This window comes from Patagioenas fasciata, chromosome 3 (genome assembly GCF_037038585.1).
Source record: "Patagioenas fasciata isolate bPatFas1 chromosome 3, bPatFas1.hap1, whole genome shotgun sequence".
Lineage (NCBI taxonomy): Eukaryota > Metazoa > Chordata > Aves > Columbiformes > Columbidae > Patagioenas > Patagioenas fasciata.
The window spans coordinates 7,971,940-7,978,135 of record NC_092522.1 but is presented as its reverse complement, the minus strand read 5'-3'; the positions used below and the strand labels follow the sequence as shown (position 1 = coordinate 7,978,135).

The 6,196-nt window shown below is 47.3% G+C and overlaps 1 protein-coding gene across 2 annotated transcripts in view; it reads left to right on the top strand.

Moving 5' to 3' along the window:
• Window positions 1-949: 949 nt before the first annotated feature.
• BFSP1 (beaded filament structural protein 1) overlaps window positions 950-6,196 on the top strand; it is a 124,179-nt gene continuing 118,932 nt past the window's right edge. For both annotated transcript variants that reach the window (XM_071805695.1, XM_071805694.1), the window contains exons 1-2: window positions 950-1,101; window positions 3,630-4,160. The gene's annotated coding sequence lies outside the window, so the exon portion shown is untranslated. The remainder of the gene's footprint in view (window positions 1,102-3,629; window positions 4,161-6,196) is intronic.

Here is a 6,196-nt window from a genome sequence, read left to right as displayed (position 1 = left end):
ATTGGAATATTGATCAAAACTACTCCGTTTGAGGCACAGATGAGACCAGACACTCCGCAGACCCTTAAATGTCAAGTTACGCAATATTTTTTCAGTAAGTCAGGAATGCACAACTGAATGGGCTGAGTCGAGATAGTCCTATGATTGGATTCGTTCAGGCTATAGTTTAAATATATTAGTGAAATAATAAAAGGCATATTCTGACCATTTACATCAATTGCTTCCAAAAGGCAGAGTGTGACATCTCACCCTGTAGTCTCTGCATCGTCTTACCCTGTAATATATGCTTATTAGCACTGAATAAAATAGGCTGGTGAAATCTTTTCCACCTAGAAAAATCATAGAATAATTTTGGTTGGAAAAGACCTTTAAGACCGTTGAGTCCAACTGTTAACCTAGCACTGCCAAACCTACCTGTAACCCATGTCCCTAAGAACCTCATCGAAATGCCTTTTAAACCCTTCCAGGGATGGTGACTCCACCACTTCCCTGGGCAGCCTGTTCCAGTGCCTCACAACCCTTTCCATGAAGAAATTTTTCCTATTATCCAATCTAAACCTCCCCTGGTGCAACTTGAGGCCATTTCCTTTTGTCTTCTCCCTTGCTAATTGTGAGAAGAGCCCAACCCCCTCCATGCTACAACCTCCTTTCAGGCAGTTGCAGACAGCGATAAGGTCTCCCCTCAGCCTCCTTTTCTCCAGGCTGAACAGCCCCAGGTCCCTCAGCTGCTCCTCATCACACTTGTGCTCCAGACCCCTCACCAGCCAGGTCTGACCGTCGGGGCGGGCAGCACTTGCCGTTCCTGCCTGTCCTGTCAGGTTTTGCCCCTGGGTCGGGCTCTGTCCCTCCCTCCCTGTCCCCGCCCCTGTCCGGTTACCGCCGAGCGCTCCCGCCGCTGCTCCCGCCCCTCCCGCCAGCGGCGGCACGCGCGGCTTCGGGCGGTAACTGCCGGCGCGAGGCGGGCGGGAAGTTGGCACCAACGGTCGCAGCCGCGAGGCGCTGCCTGAGGAGCTGCCAGAGGCACGAGCGGCCATGAGGGGAATGAGGAGGAGAAAGGCGTTTTCGGGATGACGTCCGCAGGAGCAGACACCTTTTTCCGAGGTACTGATGAGGGGAGAAAGCTGCTTTCCTCCGGAGCATGTGCCCGGCCCTGCCCTATGCTCCAGGGTGTGGAAATGGGCGTCACACCAGGGGTTTGAAGCGTGAGGTCCCAGCAGTTCAGAAGCTCAGGTGCTGCCGGTTTTCTCGGTCAGAAGAGGTCATTACAACCTCCCCCTTGGCATTTGGAAACTTTGGCATCTGGAATATTGTGTCCAGTTTTGGGCCCCTCAGTTCCAGAAGGATGGGGAACTGTTGGAGAGAGTCCAGCGCAGGGCAACAAAGATGATGGAGTGGAGCATCTCCCTTATGAGGAAAAGCTGAGGGAGCTGGGTCCCTTTAGCTTGGAGGAGACTGAGGGGTGACCTCATTAATGTTTATAAATATATAAAAGGTGAGTGTCATGAGGATGGAGCCAGGCTCTTCTCAGTGACAACCAATGATAACACAAGGGGCAATGGGTATAAACTGGAACACAGGAGGTTCTATTTAAATTTGAGAAGAAACTTCTTCACAGTGAGGGTGACAGACACTGGACCAGGCTGCCCAGGGGGGTTGCAGAATCTCCTTCTCTGCAGACATTCTAAACTGGCCTGGACACCTTCCTGTGTAACCTCATCTGGGTGTTCCTGCTCTGGCAGGGGGATTGGACTGGATGATCTTTTGAGGTCCCTTCCAATCCCTAATATTCTGTGATTCTGTTATTCTGTGAATGGGCATGTAAGAAGGTTCATAAACATATAAACGTATTCAAAACCTGTTCTTCAGACAGAATTATTTGTGTGAAATAAATGAAGCCTGGCCTACGCACTGAGCTACATCTGGTGGGAGTTGGGGCAGAAACCAGCCAAGGGCTTCGTGCTCATTAAGCTCTAATCTTCCTGTGCCGGACATGGGGAGAAGGGTATGTAAATCACCCCCAAGCCAGGCAGGAACTACCTGAGCAGGCTTAATTCTGGCATTGCCCAGCTTAGTGGTGCTTGACTGAAAAGTTAGGGTGGAGCCACCTTTCCAGAGCAGTGTCACAAATGTGCCTTTGCTCGTGGTGTGTGTGCCTGTTGCTCTTCCATCCCTGCTGCTTGCAGGGGGAGGAGGGGACTCGCTTTCAGAGGGCCTTCCCTGCTCTTAATATGTTTGAAGGTCTCAGAAGGTGTAGTCTAAAGTACATTGCCTTGCTCATTGCTTTCGCTCGAAGTGCCCATTTGCAGAATTTGCTGTATTCTGGTGTTTGGCACCCCAGAAGGCCCTTCTTGAAGGCTTTCTCCATGCTGCGTCACTCTTCTTTGAGTCATTTGTTGTGCCCTCCCGGAGGAGCACTCCACTGGCGGGCTTTTTTGAAGTACTTCAGCGTTTGCCTCTTTTGGAGTGCTACACGCTCATGTTTTATTGCTGTGTCTCAATGTGCTGCTTCTAATATGTACTTTCCCTGTGTTACCTGCCACATTTTTTTCTGCTGGAACCAGCAGATGAGCAGATGGATGAGTTCACATTGGAGTTTTGATGTTCCTCCATGGCCTTCTGTGCTCAGGAATGTCTTTTTCTGGGGAACGTTACCATCTTTGTGTCTTCTGTCAGTTTTACCCACTCCTGGTTTTGAGACAGGCGACTTTGTGCTTTGAACAACTTTGTGCTCGATGTTGATTCTTAATATTCATGATTATTTTGGTGGTTTCATGTCAGGTTTTGTCACTCATTTTCTTGTTTTGGATGGTATTAGAAAGGTCACTTTGGAATCTACAGTGTTCCCTGTCCCGTCAGTGGTTTTGAGGCTTTTACTGGCAACATGTTTTAGGGTAGAGTCTGTAGAACAGGATCCTAACAGGGTGTAGAGAGAACAGGAGCTCCGTTGAGTTCAGTAGTGACTGACTTGTCTCAATTTTGCTTTATTCTGCTCTGTGGCATGTTTTGGCTTTGTTTGTTTGTTTTGTTGTTGTTGTTTTCTTTCAGCACAGATGATATTGAGTGTTTGGAAGAGGGTAGGCCAAGCACCCAGTGAGGTGCACAGCCCTGCTGGCACAGGGATCGAGGGAGAATACAGACACCATAAGTGCTGCATAAGTGCCCAGGTACCTGAGAGACAAGAGCTGAAGCACCTGTTGCTACTTGTTGGAAGCATGTGAATTGTGGGAATATCTGCATGGCCCTGTCCCCAGGCTGGTGAAGTTGTCAGGGCCATGCAATCAGTGTGTGATGCTGTGCTGCAGAGGAAGCAGCTGGAGGGTGCTGTTGCCACAGGAAAGGCTGCCAGGCTGAAAGAAGGAGTGCAGTTGAGTCTGAGCTCCTGAGTGAGTGACTCAGTCCTCAGGGAAGCTTCATGTCCTGGCTATTGTCTGAGGTTGTGCAGGTCATTCTTCTTTGGTAGAGGAACAATGGTTGGAGTTTCTTTTCCTGCTATTGCTTTATTAAAATGCATACTTTATTTTCTCAGTGCTCATTGCTGAGAATAACTTCTTTTTCTTCTCTTTATTTTTTCTTAGCTGTTTGGGATCACCATTTTAATTTCCAGTTACACATGTTTTTCTGTTTTTCAGAGAGCCAATGTGAAGGAGCTGGGGCTGGATTTTACCTTCAATTATCCCTGGAGTAGCTGCTACAGAAGGAAGCAAGCCTGTGGTTTAGGGAGCTGTGCCACAGGAGGACAGCTGAGCAGGAATCCAGTGTGATAGCACCACATTTTTGCCTCTTGCAACAGAAGTTGGAGCAAGCCACAACTGAGGCCCGGTTGAGAAGGCCTTCAAGAAGGGCCTTCTGGGGTGCCAAACACCAGAATACAGCAAATTCTGCAAATGAGCAGCTCTCAGGAAGATGCCTCACTTCCACCCACTCCTCATTCTTGATGCACCCCCCGGCTCCTGCATGGCAAAATCCTCATTGCTGCTGTGCCTCTGGAACTAATAGTGGGCAGCTGGCAGCTGTGGAGGTCTCACTGCAGTTTTTACTGTGGTCCAGTGAGTAAGAGCTTGTGCTCGAAGTGGCTGCTGGTCCACAACAGATGCTGCCTTCCTCCTAGCTTGCGCTTTTATTTCTCAATTTAAGCGTGACTCTTGCAAGCAGAGCTCCAGGTACATGCAGTTAATGTTCAATTCCCTCACTAAATGTTGCCATTCAATGTAAGTGAGAAAGCTTCTGCACGGAGGGTCTGGGCAGGAGGCAGCAGGGTAGTCCCCACCTGACAGGGAGCTGAGGGAGCACCCATCTCTGGAGCACCCACTGGCACCCACGCTCCCTAGCCCGAGTTGTGTGGGTACAAAAAAGCCTTTCTGTTCTTTTTTCACTGCGTAACTCACTTAAGGTACAGGGAGTGTGGGGTCTGTCCCCTTCCCTCGGCTGCTCTGATTGGTCCATGGCCTACCTGCTCCCCGCCCTGCCTGAGGGAGCCACTCAGGTCAGGGCCTGTCCGTGCTGCACACTTCTACACTTGAGAGTTTTTAAGTGACTTTAAGAGTCTTCTAAATTCTTTAAGTGCAGTCATGGGTGGCAGGCAGGCCCTGGCTGATGGAAGGGGACATACCCTGTCACTCCGTAGATGAAATGAGTTCTGTGGGGACAAAAAAGCTCCATGGGGTTTCAGTCCCTGTGCAAGGCCCTTGGGCTCGCTGTCCTGGGCCCCTGGTTGCTGGAGGTCAGTTTAGGAGCAGGCATTGGTCCCTGAAATTAAAGCCTGTGAGCAGTTTGGGGGTGTTTGGGGTTGGTGCAGGTACAGGCTAGGGGCGATGTGATTACTTAGCTGCTCCGACCAGGAACAGGGGCCTGCTGCCTTTCCTCAGCGGGATACTCTGTTTTCTCAAAATGCTGCTCACAAGAAATGCCGTTGAGGGCAAAGCACAACTTTTCCTGCTGCCCTATCTGGTGGTTCAGGCTGAAACACTGCTTTGCTGCTGGGAAAACCTTGATGTGTCAAAATAACTGCAATGTTGTGGATCTCAAAAGCTAAATCTGCAATAGGACTTGTTGCAGCTGCTGCTTTACCTTCACAGGGACACGGGTATAGTGATGGCTGAGAACACTGGGCAGGCTGGATCAGAAGAGTTCTCTTGGAGCTCTCAAAGTGATATCCAGAATTTTAAAGCAATTTTTTCCCCGGTTTTTGCTTGGTAATATATTGCTTGGTGGGTTTTTTGTTGTTGTTTATTTTTTGTTTGTGTTTTTTTGTTGATGTGTGTTTTTTTGGTAATAACTCAGGCTGGGGTGGATTTCCAGGTGTGGAAAGTTGTCAGGTTTTTTTGCCTTATTGCACAAAGAAAACTAATAGATGGAAGGAGTATCAGGACACTCTAGTAACAGGTAGTATTGCTAGCTAATCCCCAGTAACTAGTACAGGTTTCAGGAGATAAATATGGGTGCATAGTTTTAGAAGAAACCGTGAGATTTCAGGAGAAAATACAAGATCAAGCCTCTTGATGATGAAGTACTGCAACTCCCAGATCTTTAAATTTCATTGCCAAGCTGGGAAACAAATGGATTTAGTTCTTATCCATATTGAAATATGTCATTTTGAATAATGATTTCGGTAATTGTTTTGCTTAACAGAGCAAATTATGAGATCCTCTGCCATGTGTATTTTTAAGAGCAGCTAATGGCGAGAGAACTTGAGCACTTTAATGGCTTTGAATATCCTTTTGCCATTAAATTTAATTGGTCAGCCTGGTAGTTTTTCTTTGCAGAAATGGGATAATTCACATTAGTCACTTGGGTAGGAAAATTATGGCTAGGATAAAAATACAAAAAAATAATTCACAATGCTGGTATTGATTCCATGTTTATTGTTTTATTAGCAGGATTTGCTCTTCACTTTAAATTCACAAATAGACAAATTATTTACAAAAGCCATTTACTCCAAAAGTAGGTGATACCACATACTTTAAAACAGGAAGCATTTGTCATCACGATAGAAAATACTTGATTTCAATCAATATATTAGAGTCTCTGATATCTTTATGTGTAGTTTAAATGAATAGGTATGACTGCAACTGTTACCTGCTTTAACACAATTATCACTTAAGAAACACCAGTCCTGGAGTTGCACAAAATCAGAATAGTAAAAACAGCACTGGGGGAGGCAAGGCAGAATTCATCTTGCGTTGTTGCTTCACCTTTG